This window comes from Pseudorca crassidens, chromosome 4 (assembly GCF_039906515.1).
Source record: "Pseudorca crassidens isolate mPseCra1 chromosome 4, mPseCra1.hap1, whole genome shotgun sequence".
Taxonomy (NCBI): Eukaryota; Metazoa; Chordata; class Mammalia; order Artiodactyla; family Delphinidae; genus Pseudorca; species Pseudorca crassidens.
The window spans coordinates 108,951,779-108,968,640 of NC_090299.1; the positions used below are offsets into that span (position 1 = coordinate 108,951,779).

General features: G+C 42.4%; 1 protein-coding gene across 1 annotated transcript in view; it reads left to right on the forward strand.

Annotated features, from left to right (window-relative positions):
- Nucleotides 1-16,862, forward strand: part of SHROOM3 (shroom family member 3) — a 317,982-nt gene that overhangs the window by 94,580 nt on the left and 206,540 nt on the right. The gene's annotated exons all lie outside the window — the stretch shown is intronic.

The following is a 16,862-nucleotide window of genomic DNA, read 5'->3' on the forward strand; positions in this document are numbered from 1 at the left end:
GCTTTATTTCCTACTGATTTTGTCCTTGGAAACACATTTGGCACAATTTCCCCTTTGCTGGGTGGGGCTCCTGGTCCAATTCTTTTGAGGTGAGTAGTAATATATAGAGATCGGATATTCACTTTTCTCTTCAGAGATTCTCATTTTCAACATTGAAAAAAATGACCTTGTCTGAAAAAGCCCCTGCTTTCAAGACAAACCAGAAGGCATGTAGTAGTAAACAAGAACTGTTTCTGCTGCCAGTAATGGGCCGGTTTTCTAAGGCACAGGTTAAGGAGTAGTTGGGTAAACATTGGGTAAAGTCTGACTAAATACTTTTAGTGTGGGGTGTTGCAACTTTGTGTCCATGTCCCTTTTTCTGCTGGGGAATCGACTTCATGGAGAGGCACGTCCAAGTTCTAGGCTCCTTGAACAAGGCCTAGGTCAGCTGCTGTGATGGGCAGCTCACAGCCACAGCTTGACTCTCCATCCTTCATGGTCTTGTTAATAGGTACACACCTCTTGCTTCCTTCGATGCTTAACTGAGAGTAAATACCACTGAAATGGGAGGAGTTTCCTTAGGATTAAATCTTGTGTAGAGTCCTGTTATCCTTAACATATTTAGTTGCTTTTCCTCTTTCCTCTGTTGACATTGAATCTAACGTTCTAGGTGAGTAAGCAATAAACACTCACAAGATGAAAAATATAACTTGGAGGAAGAAAACCCAGGGAGAGATTTTGTCTCCAGGTAGAGGGACAAAGCACATGAGATCTTTAACTTTCACACCCATACAAGCTTCCAGTCAACTGAACACAGAGCAGGGAGGACCAGACTAACAAGGAACACTCAGATGAGAAGCCCTGCTCACATGTCGCATCTGTGTCCTGTGGACGGGATGGTGACACGCGGGAGGCTAGATACTGACTAGCTGGTCTTTGGAGGAATATCCTCCTACCAGCTTCTCAGCGGACTCAGATGTATAAAAAGGAAAAATTGCCAGGGAATGTACTTCCTTTCCCAGATGACCCTGGGGTACATTAAATTAGCCTGAAGGAGTGATTTCCCCATCTTTTTAGTGTAGTAGAGGCTGTGCTGTTTGCTTAGCTTTGCTTCCACCTCCAATACCCTCCCACTCAGAGTGACCATACAGTGGAATCTTTCTGCAAGGTAGCCAATGAGATTTCCATTAAAACATTAGTCAAAAGGTAACCCTAAGAGCACTGAACATTGAAAATATAATCTAATAGGATAACCCAATCGAGTGAGGGTTTGCCCAATGTCCCAAAACCAGCATCATAGACGGACTCAGCTCTATTCACTCTTAAGATAAAGACAAGTATAATCCATCCTTTGGGGATGTTTGTGAGAATTTTACAATGCCATACATATAATTTGATGGTACACTCTAGTACAGGGTAGTGATTAGGAACCCAGTTTTTATAGTCACAGCCTTGGGTTTAAAACTCAGCTCAGGGTGGTGGTGGTGTGATGAATTGGGAGATTGGGATTGACATATAGGCACTAATATGTATAAGATAGATAACTAATAAGAACCTGCTGTATTAAGAAAAATAAAATAAGGTTAAAAAAGCAAAATTAAACTCAGCTCAGCCTCATTCTTCCCTCAGGCAAGATACTTAACCCTGTCCAAACTCGAGCTCTCCCTCCAGTGCACCATGAGAGGGGTACACGTGAGCCAGGAGACTGGTCCTCTCAGCCCTCAAGGAGGTGCTGTGATGGGAAGAAGATTGGAAGCACCGCCATAACCTGAGCTTCCACATCTATCAGTCATAACTGTTTTATCCTCATGGGGCTGGTTTAAGGATTAAATGCAGATCCCCCCACAATGTGTTCAGTAGAGCACTTAGTAAGTGGTTAACAAATGACAGCATTGCCCTATCCACACAGTCCTTGCCCAGACATCCCATTTAGTCAGCATTTGAAAAACGTCTAAAAGGTAATTACCTCCCACTCCATTGCACAAAAAGAACCCTGAAAGCCATGAGCAAGGCCATCAAAGAAATAATTCCTTTCCAGGAAGGTCAATGTTGATGGCCATTGGAACCAACCCCCACTCTCTCTGTCAACTTGCTCTTGAAGGCTTCCTTCTTTTACAGTAAGTACCTGGAAAGTATAAACACTTCAACCTCCTGTTCCATTGGGAATAAAATAATTTCCTCAAAGATGAGAGTCTGCTGCAGTTGATTTTTAATACACAGGAAGAATTAGAGCCAGGCTTTATCTCTCCTCATATAGCAGGTCTTGATGAGCTATCGTTTTGTTTTGTTTTACTTATGGACAACTTATAATAATATACTTCACTATTCTGTGCTGACCGCAGGGGTATTATTCGGGTCAGAGAGGTGGCAAGTCTATCTATAAAAGGCAGAAGTATAGTTAACTTGAAATGGACACTTTAAAAACCTAAGGGAGGTTTAGTGATTTCCCAGAGAAACCCAAAGCAGATGTCACTGGAGTCAGAAACCCTTGTTCCCATGACTCTAAAGCCTGTTTTCAGGCTGCTCCCATTGGCTCCAAGAGGCTTGTTTCTCCAGTAGCTCAGCAGATAGGTGACTGTGGGCAAAAGACAGAGGCGAAGAGTCTCTGGGCATCACCTTCAAGAACACTGTTGTGGAAAAGCCAAGAGTGAGCTCACAACTGGGGCAGGATGTTTAAAAGTAACACGCCCTGCACAGGTTTTGTATTTAAAAAACAAAGTGATAAGCATATAAAACCACCACCTCTCTTCTTGACCCAATTGTCTGCTTGTATGTAAAATATAATAACCAAATATACGCACTTAATTGTTTTAAAAGCAGTTTGCACACAATCTGGGAAGCTGTCAGTTAAGTGGCAGTTAAGCGAGTCTTACTTTAGCCAAGTTTTATTTTTGCAACTGCAGACCACACTCCTGTGTCTGGGTAGTTAGTGTCTTACAGCAGAGATGGGAATCTGGAGACTGCTTTTCTAATGCCTACTCTGCAACTATTTAGCTCTATGACCCTGGGGAAAATGAAGAAAATCTTGCATCATTATCTACCTGTAAAATTATTATTTATAGGGTTCAATCCATGGAGTGAAATGCAGAGATCTGGGGATCCAGTAAAGGAGATTATGCATAGAAAGACCTGGCCCAGTGTGTGGTATGCAGTAGGTGCAGCATAAGATAGTCTTCTGGTGTGAGCGTAGAACACAGAGTCCCAGGATTTCACAGCTGGGTGGTGCCTTAGAGGTTATTCCATCTCCTTCATTTGTCCTTGCTTGTCTACTCTGACCCATTGTGCATTGATTTTATAGATTAAACGTTCATGAACTAATCTATTTCTTGCATTTCCAAGCTATTGGGGGTAAGGCATGACCCTCCTTGGAGCCCCCAAGTTCAAATATCTGTGCTTACTGTGATCCCAGCACGTACCACATGGCAGAAGAATTGTCTTTTTAGTTGTCTCTTTCCCCTGAGGATCCCTTGCCATATGGGATGTCTCACTATCGGAGCCTCTATCTCCCTGGGACCTAGCAAAACTTCTGACGCAAAGCAGACGCTCAATAACTGTTTGTTGTTGTCATTGTTGGTTGAAACGTAAAGAAAGATGTAGGCCAAGCCAAATGAATTTAGACTTACCTGGAGAGACAGTAAGTTGGTAGAAGAGTGGTCTCATGGAGCCTAGACAACGATGGGACACCCAAGGGCAACTTGTCACTGTTACTCGGCAGGTCAGCATTGTTAGCCCGTAGTTTCTCATGATGGTCACAAGAGAAGTGCAACCTCTGATGGGTGCTCTGCCCATTGTCCTGGGTCTTCGTGCCCTAAAGCTAGTCCTGGCTGACCCCTGCAGGCTTCACTTCTTAGTCTTCCCAGTCAGCTGGCTTCTGGCAGGGTGTAGCCAATGGGAGATGGATACTTGGATTGGATGGTTGGAGGAAGGCAGAGTCAGGGTATTTCTCCTGTCTCTTGATCTGAGACAGTGTCTGTGACAATGTTTTGTCTTTTCCATTAGATCCTGCCTGCCTTGGTTCCACTGGGCAGACCCCCTGCCCCCTGGGACTGGGGGTGTGGGTGTAGTGGCTTCCCGCCGTGCCTGGGGAGCTCATCCGTTACCTACACAACCAATTCCCTGTGTTTCGTTCCCTCTGTTTTAAATACTTAGAGTGATTTCCGTTTTCCTAGATTGACTCTAACTGATACGTGAACCATTCTAGCTTCCCACAACTGGCAAGAAATCCATCCAGCAACATGTATTGAACACTTATTTTATGCCACAAACTGTGCTAGGCGCTCAGGACACAAAAATGAATAAGGTGTCATTCCTGCCCTGGAGGAGCTTACAGTCTGATCGAGGAGACGGACATATAAGCTAAGAAGCTATGAGGCAGTGAAACAGGTTTATTAATGACATTTACGAAGTTCACAGTGGTACATGAGCCTGGAGGGAGACATGACTAACTTGTAGGAAGGGAAAGTCAAGAGGGGAGGGTTTTGAAGAGAAAGTAGTTTCATATAGTGTTAAGACATTAGGCAGGTTCCGGAAAATGCTAGATTCAAATCCTGCCTCTTAACAATTTATTAACTATTGGACTGGAAACAAATGGGTTTTTTTTAAACCTCATTATGTCTCGATGTCCTTATTGGTTAAACGTGAGTAATAATAATAAATACATCATAGTGCTATGTGAAGATTAAACGTCTTAATAGATATAAAGCATTTAGTCCAGTGCCTAACTCATGGCAAGTCCTAAAAAGTATTAGCTATCACCACGATTATTTTTGCTTGAATAGCGAGGGGAGTGTACGTGTTCAGCTGCCAGTACAGTACCTGGTACACTGTAGGTGCTAAACCGATATTGACTGACTCAACCAATGAATGGACTAAATAAATAATGGATGAATGAGTTTACTAAGCAAATGGTGAGGGATGGGAAGAAGGGCATTCCAGGCACTGGGCAAAAGGTTGGTGGCTTGGAACATCACAAGTCTGGTTGGTTTGAATATATGTGTCAGTCTTTTATGAATTTGTTTCATGTGAGGTTTTCTCCCCTGAACTCACCTCTGGCTGCAATGACCCAATCAAGGTCCTGGCCTGCAGAGTTGAACCATCTCCTTCCCCTTTCCAAAGGTTCTTCTTTTCAGAGTCAATGAAAACATTCAAGGAAGGCAGTCCTGAACAGGATGTGGTGGTGAGAGTAGGGCTGCCAGATTTAGGAAGCAAATATACTGGAGATGGAGCTAAATTTGAATTTCAGATAAACAACAAATAATGTCTACACATTAGGACAGTTGTTTTGAAGTCTGTGCCATGCACACACAGTCCATGACCCATCAACCTGTTTCTAAAAAGAAAAATTGGGCCTTAATATGACACATACTCCATTGTCCTTGTTTCAGTTTCCTCCCTGGGGACCATGGAAAAGATTTACTCTCTGGCCCAAGTTTTATATAATTCAAGAACCCTATAGTAAGTGGCCTAGGAGGTTTCCAGGTACAGGTCAATATCCTCTCCCCACAAAAGACCATCCTGGTCCTGCCTGGCCTCAGTGATTTCTCTCTGTTCTGAACACACACACTGCATTGCCTGTTTCTAATTCATGTTTGTTTATTTTTTTAATTTTATTTACTTATTTATTGGCTGTGTTGGGTCTTCATTGCTGCACGCGGGCTTTCTCTAGCTGTGGCTAGCGGGGGCCGCTCTTCGTTGAGATGAGTGGGCTTCTCATTGCGGTGGCTTCTCTTGTTGTGGAGCACAGGCTCTAGGTGCACGGGCTTCAGTCGTTGAGGCACACGGGCTTGGTAGTTGTGGCTTGCGGGCTCTAGAGTGCAGGCTCAGTAGTTGTGGCACATGGGCTTAGTTTCTCCGCAGCATGTGGGATCTTCCCGGACCGGGGCTGGAACCCGTGTTCCCTGCATTGGCAGGCGGATTCTTAACCACTGTGCCACCAGGAAGCCCTCTAATTCATGTTTGACACTTGGATATACTACCCACCTTGCAATGCTAGTTATCTTTCTTTTTATAGGCCTTTTGTTTTCAACTAGATCACAGGGGAGTGAAAATCAAATGTTTTTGTATGTTCTGAGCCCAGGACAGAGCAGTTTCTCTCTCTCTCTCTCTCTCTCTTTCTCTCTCTCCCTATATATATATATATATATATATATATATATATATATATATATATATATATATATATATATATATGGACCAGTACATGTGGAAAGAAATTAATATTTTCATTGGATGTTGCCAGCCATCGGAAGGTGTGTTGCCTAATGGATTTGGAGTTAAACTGAGTCTGAATCCCCCATATTTAATACTGGACTTTGGGGCAAATTATTTCACATTCCTCCTTTGTAAAATGGGTGCAATCCTAACTGACCTCTCAAGATTGTTATTTGCATTAAATTGATTAACTTTAGATGCATTAGTACCTGAGAAGCGTTTCCAACTGGAAGTTATCATTATATTGATGGTAATTTTTTTTTTGGCCGCACCTCGGGGCATGCAGGATCTTAGCTCCCCAAGCAGGGATTGCACCCGTGTCCCCTGCAGTGGAAGCACAGTCCTAACCACTGGACCGCCAGGGAAGTCCCTACTGAGGGCAATTAATAAAACTCAGGGGCCTACTCCATAATATCCTGACCACCATTTAATTCCCAAACTTCAACTGTCGGAGATAACCAGCATGGAAAAGACATTCTAAATCGGCTACTTTATTGAGCTGATTTACTGTTTATAGAAAACTGGCCTACAATAGAAACCGGCCTCTCCATGATGGGTCATGGCCATTTAATGAATAACCCATCGCCATTAAATCAGGAGGGAGAGCTTGACCAGGAGGCATGGCACAAACAATTCCGTATAAGTCTCTTGGTTGTCGCTGCCCCCCCCCCCCCCGCCCCGCATTCACCTCCATCCTCACAGCACAGTTTTTGAGTGATTGAAGTTAGTTTGAGCAAGGATTCCAAACAGGGAAAAAGCAAATACGTAAGTCAGAGGTCAGGGGAGAAGAACAGGCCGGGGCGAGGAAGAAATGCCGAGCTGAGAACTGAAAGATGATGAATGTGGGGATGGGTTATAGCAGCCTAGTAACAGGGGGAGCCGGACACACCCCAAGCTTCCTTAGGCATCTGTGCGAGGCCCAGGCTTACAACTCATCGTTAAAGGTCTATGGAGCGTGGATTTCTAAATATTTGGGCCACCCAGCATGGACTTTTGGAAATGGCACTGTTGAGTAAAGCCATTAACAAATTACTTTCCTTCCATTTCTTTCACTGACAGGATCTTCTGTTTATGCCTCCTTAGCAACTGGAAGGAGTAAATTTGCTGACAAGCATCTGGGTGCAGTGGGCCACTCGATGGAATTTTTATCATGCAAAAGTGATCCCAGATGATTACTTGAGAGATTGCCAGGAATCTCTGGAATCTAATTAACCTACAGTTGAGCACACAGAAGAAGTTTCATTTTAGGGTAGAGTCAAGGTGAAGAATTTGTAAAAATAAGCCATATTGATTTTCTTACTATTGCAAATATTTGAATTTTGTAATGGGCATCCATTCCCAACTCGTTCTCAACTAAATGGGAAGCTGGATATCTGTGATGTCGTGGGCCAAGGACAGGTTTTGAGGTTCGATTTTTGATTGGATACCAAGCTCTACCATTTACTAGAGGTTTGTTAGGGTTATGACTTAATTTCCCTGTACCTTTGTTATCTCATCTGTAAAATGGTTATATAATCATCCTCATCCTGCAGGTTGAGGATTAAGCCAACTAGTGAGCAACTAGACCCTGGCCTTTAGGAGAACCTCGAAGTTTAAATATCCTTTTTCTTTTCTCTTTTTTCTTTTATTCCAACCTCCCCTAACCCTGCCCCAGCAATTTTCTGATTTGGAAAATCAGAATCAGTTTAAGCTTTGCTAAACTTCTGAAACATGCAGGAGACCTGAAGGAGGGGAGGGAGCAAACCGTGTGGCTGCCTGGTCTCTGCATCGAGACTTTGAATCAAGGGCTGAGACCATGTAGTAGATGTGTTCTTGGACAGTTCAGGGAATCTCAGCAAAACCAGGGTGGCTGAAGTAGAGTAACCCCAAGGGAGCGTGATAAAAGAAAGGTCGAGGAGATACAGAGGGGCAGGTTGTAGGACTGTGTAAGGCCTGGAAGGCCGTTGAGAGGACTTGAGCTTTTACTCTAAGTGGGTTGGGAAGCCATTAGATGGTGCTACGCTGAAGAGTGACATGTTTGACTGAATTTTAAAATGATCACTCTGGCTGCTGTGCTGAAAATACGTTATGGGACATATATTAAATCACCGCATTGTACACGTTCAACTTAAAGATGTTGTATGTCAGTAATATCTCGATAAAGCTGGGAAAAATTAAAAAGAAAGGAAGAAAGAAAATACATTATGGAGTAGGGATGTGGAATGCGTAGACGGTGCACAAGGGCAGAAACAGGAGCACCAGTTAGGATCCCACTAAATATCAGGGTGAGAGATGGTGGCAGGTCAGAGCAGGTCAGTAGCAGTGTAGGTGGTGAGAAGTGGTCAGATTGTGAGCATATTTTTGAGGTAGTAATTTAGGCTTTGCTGATAGATTCAGTGTCTAACGTGAAAGAGACTTCTTGAGGTGTTTGGTCTGAGAAATTGGAAGATAGTGATGCTATTTGCCATAAAGAGGTTCGGGGGGACACCAAGAGTTTAATTTTAGCCTTTGTGACATTTGAGATGCCAAATAAATATCCAACAGCGGGCAATTAAATATATGAGCCTGTAAAACATAAATAGAGTCACGGATGTAGAGAACAAACGTGTGGATACCAAGGGGGGAAAGTGGTGGTGGTGGGATGAACTGGGAGATTGGGATTGACCTATATACACTATTGATACTATGTATAAAATAGATAACTAATGAGAACCTACTGTATAGCTCAGGGAACTCTACTCAGTGCTCTGTGGTGTCCTAAAGGGAAGGAAATCCAAAAAAAGAGGGGATATATGTATACAGAGAGCTGATTCACTTTGCTGTACAGCAGAAACTAACACAACATTGTAAAGCAACTATGCTCCAATAAAATTTAATTATTAAAAAAATATATGAGCCTGAAGTTCAGATGAGATGCAGGCTATAGAGAGAAAAGGGAATATAGCTGGAGGAAGATGTAGGATTGGAAGATTGCTTTTTTTTTTTTAACATGGGAGAAATAATAGAATGTTTTTCAGTGATGAGAATAATCCAGTAGAGTGGGAAAATGTGTTAACGCCTGAGAGGGGACAATGGTTGGAATAGAGCTTATGAGTAGGTGATAAAGGAGGTGATCTTGGGCACAAAAGGGACCATCGCTATAGCTGGTCCAGCCCTAGCAACAGAAAAGATGATAAAGTAAATAGAGAAGTCCATGTGGTGGTATGAGTTTGGGGCATTGTCTTCTGATTACGTCCCTTTTCTTGGCCAAATAGGAAGCAAAGTCAGTGTCAGGATGGTGGTGAAGGGTTGAAGCTGACAAAGCTATGAAATTGACCAGGGGAGTGGAAGAAAGTATGGCTTTGGGGATTGTCCAGTGAATGGATTTAGAATTGCCAGGTAGCATTAAGGGCTGACTTGAGGTTGAAGGTCATGGGTTTAAACTGAGACCAGCTACTTTCAACTGTGCAGATAAAAGTGTGGCATAGATGGGGAGCTTGATTCAACCAAGTCTGGGGTTTTGCCAGGTGAGTATGAGGAAGAAAGAGAAGAGCAAAAAAGTTGATAGTTTATGAAAATAACTGATTATAATGATAGTCCACGGACATTAACATGGATAAGAAAGGAAGTGAGCACTTCCTTGAAATGGGTGAGAAACAGTGAAAGAGCCATAGGAACAATGAATGGAATCAAGAAAACTGTTGGAGTCAGAGTATTAGAACAAATGAACTGAAAAGAGAGGAGAGGGAATGCAAATCGAAACCACACGAGATATCATTTCATACCCACCAGGATGTCTGTAATAACAGAGACAAACAATAAGTGTTGAGGAGGATGTAGAAAAATTGGAACCCTCATTCACAGCTGATGGGATTATAAAATAGTGCAGTGACTTTGGAAAACGGTCTTGCAGTTCCTCAAAATGTTAAACGTAGGTTACCATATGACCCAGCAATTCCACTCCTAGGCACAGACCCAAGAGAAATGAATGCATACATCACATAAAAAGTTTTACACAGATGTTTATTGCAGCATTATTCATAAGAGCCCTAAAGTGGAAATAACCCAAATGTCTATCAACTGGTGAATAGATAAATAAAACAGAGTATTATTTGGCAATAAAAAGGAATGAAGTTCTGATACTTCATTCTGCTACAATTTGGATAAACCCTGAAAACATGCTAAGTGAAAGGAGCTAGGCACAAAAGACCATGTATTGTATGATATGAAATATTCAAAATACACAAATAAATAGAGACACCAAGTAGATTGGTGGTGGCCTAGACTGGGATCAATGGGAGAATTGGGGAATTGGGGGGGGTGGTGGTGAAGGATAATAGGTTTGGTGTTTTTGAGGGGGAGGTGATTAAAATATTCTAAAGTTGATTGTGGTAATGGTTGTACAACTCTTTGAATACACTACATTGAATTGATCACTTTAAAAGACTGAATTTTACAGTATATGAATTACATGTCAATAAAGCTGTTACAAAAAAAAAAAAGATAGGAGGAGGTGGTCAGAGATTGGGGTGCTTGAAGTTGGGATTATGGAGGGTTTGCATATAGGTAATGACACAGCTAGGGTCTGACCGTGGAAGCCAGTAGCCACGATGGATTGGAGGAGGGAGTTAAGGAGGACAGAGGATCGTCTGAGGTTATGGGCATCGTGTGTTCTGGTAGGAGTCATGTTGGTGAGAGGCTGACAGTGAGCCAGGGCTAAAGATCTTCAGGGAATGAGGAGGAGGGACCTGAGGGTTTGCAGATGACGGCAACAAGGAAGCATCATAGCAGGTGGGAATCTGGTGGCAGGCAGTTCAAATCTGGGGTTGGCTGTGGTGGGGTTAGAAAGACTGTACTGGAATTTGGGTATTTGTGAAGGACAAAATATCCTTAAGTGTTAAGGGACAATTGTACTTTTCCTTCATTCATTTATTCATTCACGCAACACATATTTATACTTTTTCTGGACCTTTATCTATTCATTTGGCCATCTCCGTGGATGTAGCCAAGCACGGCAGAGCTACCTCTTAGGAGGGCTGCAGTGTTCCAGCTGCTGTATGATGGGGTCCTTTCAAGGAGTTTCCCCAGAATCTGTTGCTCACTTGTCAAGTGGAGAGCTCTAGTGATCAGTAGGTAACTTTCCTTGGTCACTGATACCACATTGGCCTTCTCTGTTGTTTCGTTACACGAACACAACGACAGCTTTATTTTTTTGAAAGGGTAGGGTGCTGCTTGTTTTATAGTTGGGTGGGCGAATGTGTGATGGGTTTTGGCTTTGGACAGATCTGGGTTTGGATTTTGGCTCTGCTATTTATAACTTTGTGACCTTGGGCAGCTTACTTAATCTTCTGGGTCTTAGTTTTCTTGTCAACAAAATACCTACCTCATAAGTGTTGGTGAGAATTAAACGATATTACACATGTCAAGCTCCTAACAGATAGTAGGTAGACCGAAGATGTTCTTTTCCTTCTTTTGCCTTTCTGCTGAGGTTGGTTCTTCTGTTTTATTTCCAGCTTTTAGCAGTTCTAGTGCCTGGCTTCTAATCAGAAGCCTTCTTCTAGGGATGGTGGAAATTATCGAGCCAACTTCCTGATTGGTGTAGAGGCACTCTAATAATTTACCTTCTGTGTCTCAAAGTGTCTTACAAAACTTTTCTAATCCTAACCTTTAAAATAACCTGTGAGGTATGTGAAGGAGATATTAGTTTTCCCAATTTTCAGAAGAGAATATAAAGTACTGAGAGAAACTAACAATTACTGGGTATTTACTGAATGGAATTATTCTAAACACTTTACATGCATTAACTTAATCCTCACAACCATGCTATGAAGGGTATTATTAACCTTATCTCACAGACAGGGAGACAGGCACAGAGAGGTCAAATAACTTGTTGAAGGTCACATAGCTTCCAAGCTTGGGGGCAGGATTTGAACCCGAGCAGTATGGTTCCAGGGCTTAATCACTATATGGCTCTGGTAGAAGATAAGTAAATAAATCATTGTTCAGAACTCCTGAGTGAAGAAATCCTTTGGCTAGTTCCTTTTCAGGTATCAGTTTGGCCTCGGAGTGTCGCGCAGCTTGAAAATGTTGGTAGTTCACAGCAGTGACTAATAGAATACTATTATTATCTTGTATAGGAGGTGAGCTTGTGTGAGTTTTGTTACCCGGTGTCCTTCTAGCTCAGCCACCCCTGAGAATTCTTTTGCAGAGACAAGATAATCGTAATAAGAATAGCCACCCTTGTCACCCTACCATTCTGCTTGTTGCAAGCTAAAGCTTTCTTTCTTTTTTATTTTTTTTGCTTTTTATTTATTTATTTAGTTTTGCTAAAGCTTTCTTAATATCATAAATCTAAAAACCTAGAGGAATCTTTGAGAAACAAAGTTCATGAGGTTAAAAGAAATGTCATACTGTTTTCTCTGGCTCAGGGGGACTTTTCCTTAGGAAGCAGAAGGATATCTGGCCTAAGACTGAACCATTAGGCACCCATGAAACTCATCCTAGAACAGTAGAACTAAGGCCTCTTTACTAAGTGCTAGAGATCTGACAGCTAAGGCATTTTTTTTAGGAGTGGATGCTCAAAGCTTCGAAACATCTAGACATCTGTCATTTTTCTTCTTGCTGCCCCTGATTTTAGTTTTTGACCACTAGAATTTCTTCCAGACCCACGAGTAGAAAAAAAAGAGAAGATGAAACTAAAGCCTAATCATTTGAGTATGTCAGAAAGTTCGATATAAATTTGATAAAGGAAGAGTTGGAAATTGTTATCTAAAATGAGATAAAGCATGTATGTTTCATATGTGTGTCCATGTATATATGCTTGTTGGCTTGTGATTCCCATTCCTATTTTATTGATAACAAGAAGTGAACTTCCTCTGAATACTTATGAAATACATGAAACACACATGTGATTTGTAGATTTTATTTATTTTCCGAAGATCCTAGCTTTCCATTGAAGTGGCTAATGAAAAGAAGTTCTCCTTTCATTTTTGAAAAGTGGTTTATATATATATTCTCTGTATATGTGCATTTTAATAGATGTTCTATACATATATGTATATTATACATAATATGGTATATTTCCATGAATAAATACAGCAGAATCAGTCTAATGAATGGAAACACTATAACTTGAATGTAAGCAAATGGGGCAGTTGAAAGGATCTTTCTTAGGAACATGGAATAACCATGCTAACTAAGATGCCTGAAATTATTTGAGGAATGGAATAAAATATAAATAAACGCCTGTAGATTTAAAGAAAGTACTTGCCCAAGTCTTTGATCTGAATGGAGCAGAAAGAGGGCTAGCTGGGGTCCAGTTAGCCTTGGCCTCTTGTTCTCTCTGCAGGCCGGGCCCCTCCCCTTTTTGAAGCTCAGTGGAGTTCACTGGCACAGAATGACTGAAGGGGCTCAGGGACTCCACTGAGAGGGAAGACAATAGGAGCATACTTTCTGAGAAGGCAGGGATCTGCACGGTGGGCACACACAAGCACATAGACACCCCCCCCCAAGAAACGGAGGAGTTTTGCTCATGTTACAGCCTAGGGGTCCCCAGCACTCCTCCACGTACTCAGGGGACTCTGAAAAACTGGTGTGGGGCTAGAACAACCTCACATGTCTCTTTCTAAGACATGAGAGCTGACTTAGAGAGCTCAGACACCAGGAGCTCAAGGGTTCAACTTGGAGTGCAGTGGTCCCTTGTCTGTCAGTCGTGTTTGCTGGGCTTTCCCCTACTTCAGTGTCCCAACAGGGGTGGGCAAAGGAAGGTTGGGGGAAAGGCAGGGGTCCAGGCCTCTATGGTGATGCTCGTTCTACTGCATGCAATAAGGAGTGGAGGACTGAGTGTGTATAACCTCTTTACCTACTTCCCCCTGTAAATGATGATGATGATGATGATGATAAAGATAAAGGCTAACTTATTGATCGCTTACTCCGTGTCAGGTATTGTGCTAAGCTTTTCATTCATTATCATAACTTACTTTCATTCTCTCAGTAATCTCCAGGGGTAGGTGCTATGATCATCACCTTCCCTGTTTTTCTGGAAAGTAAACTGAGGTTTAGAGGAAAGGAATAACTTTGCCTACCATCACACAGCTAGTTAGTGGTTATGACAGGTGGAATAATGCCCCCAACCCAAAGGTGTCTACATCTTAAACCAAGGACTATATTTCATGGCAAAGGGAATTAAGATCGCAAGTGGAATTAAGGTTACTAATTCAGCTGACCTTGAGACTGGGGAGATTCTCCTAGGTTATCTGGGTGGGCCCAACGTAATCACAAGGGTCCTCATAAAGGAAAGAGGGAGGCAGGAGAGTCAGTGTCAGAGCGAGGTAGCATGGGACTGGCCATCTCTGGCTTTGGAAGATAGAGGAAAGAGGCCACGAGCCACCAGGCAGCCTTTAAAAGCTAGAAAAGGCAAGAGAATGGACTCGTCCCTCACGCCCCCGAAAGAACACAGCTATGATAACACCTTGGTGTTAGCCCAGTGAGACACGATTTAGTCTTCTGACCTCCACAACTGCAAGATAATGATTTGTTGAGCGGCTGAGGTGAAGCTTGACTTTTATCCTGCCTTTGAGATCAGATCCTTCTGCCCAGTGAGCAGTAAATCAAGAATGGTGGGCATGTCTAGGTTCTCAGGGGCTGCAGCTCATTTGGATGGGCCATAAGGTGTCGCTGAGTAACTTCCTGCCCTGGGACCACTCTCTGAAATAAAATCTTCCCTCCAAAGGAAAGACTATCTCCTGTTTCACTTATAAATCAAGTTAACTCCTGTTCTTTGACTTTAAGTAAATCCTCTTTCCCCTCCAAGCAAATTTCTTCCCCTTGGTCTCTGCAGTTGCTACCACATTCTTGTGGTGGAAACAGTCAGAAAAGTATTAAACTTATTAAATAAAACCACAAAACCCCGTAATTCAGGAAACACTTTTATGGAGCCCTTGCTATGTGTAAGGAAACATCAATGTTTTAGTTCATGTAATCCTCACACTAACTCTGTGTGGTTAGTCTTCTCGTTCCCGTATTGAGGCTAAAGAGATGGATGTTTAGACATGATGCATATTTCGCCCAAGAACACTCAGTATTGGAAGTGAGGTTCTTACCCACGTGCTCTGGCTCTCGAGCCCCCAGTTTTTACACACCACACTGCTTCCACCTCTGTTCTTGGGCTTTCCATCCAGGTTATGAGCCTCAGAAAAGAAATAATATACCTCCTGGGACTTGCCTGGTGGCGCAGTGGTTAAGAATCCGCCTGCCAATGCAGGGGACACGGGTTCGAGCCCTGGTCCGGGAAGATCCCACATGCCGCGCAGCAACTAAGCTCATGCACCACAACTACTGAGCCTGTGCTCTAGGGCCCGCGAGCCACAATTATTGAGCCCGCGTGCTATAAGTACTGAAGCCCGCATGCCTGGAACCCGTGCTCCGCAACAAGAGAAGCCACTGCAATGAGAAGCCCGTGCACCACAACGAAGAGTAGCTCCCGCTCACCACAACTAGAGAAAGCCCACAAGCATCAGTAAAGACCCAACACAGCCAAAAATAAATAAATAAAATAAATAAATTTATTTTCAAAAAAGAAATAATATACCTCCTATTTAGAAAATAGCAAAAGAAAGTGACTATATAAATTTAAATAGTAACTGTTGTATATGTATTCCAATTTAAAATAAAACTGTGGAATTTTCCTTGCTGGTCATCTTAAGTGGGAATAGATGACCAACAGGTCATGTTATGGATGAGAGACTCATCTGGGACCCTACAGATAAAAAGGGCCAGAGTCTGGATTAGGGCACAGGATTCCTGACTCTTAAGCCAGTGTTCTTTCTTCCACTACAATACACATCATTTTATGACCTGAAAAAGGAGTCTTCAACAGTATAAACCTAATGATTTGGGGTTAGACAAGCAGCAGGTGATGAGAAAGGGAGGCATCATACCTGTATCCTCATGTCACTCAGTGCAACTCGTAGGGATGTCTCTCTGCTTTGTTTAAAGTCCAGCGATTAGTTCTGGGGTCCAAGAAATGCTTGTTCATTTCATAGGACCCGAGAGCCAGATATAGTTTCTTGGAGGAACTTTTATCAATTTCACTTTATTTCATTGTCCCTACTTTATGTACAGCTTAAAACCAAGAATGCCCACCAGGTTATAACGATAATTCCAAGCGAATAGAAAGCAACAGCTGTCCAACAGCTTTGTTTGAAAGATTTTTAAGAGATTTCTTTGTTGTTGTTGTTGTTTTCAGGCCGCACCGCGCAGCATGCAGGATCTTAGTTCCCTGACCAGGGATTGAACCCGTGCCCCCTGCATTGGGAGCGTGGAGTCTTAACCACTGGACTGCCAGGGAAGCCCCATAGATTTCTTTATCTACTTATTTTTTTAATTCTTTCTGTATTTTCTTATTCCTTTAATATAATTTTGCAGTTATGGAGAGTGTATCTCTCCTCAAATCACCAGTCGCACAAAACAGCAAACAAATTGTATGTTTCGTTGGATTGACTGTGAGTTATTGAATTACCCTTTCCTCCCCATACTCCTCCCTTGGGATCATCCAGGAATGAAAGTAGTCAGGAAAGGAAAAGCAATCACTCAAGAATTCAGACATTAGAAGGCAGGTGAAATTCAACTGTGGTAGATGTCTACAGGATGAGTTTGATTTTAATTAAAGCTCCAGATAGAATTATAAATGGAAACCATTCCACGTTCAGTTTTAC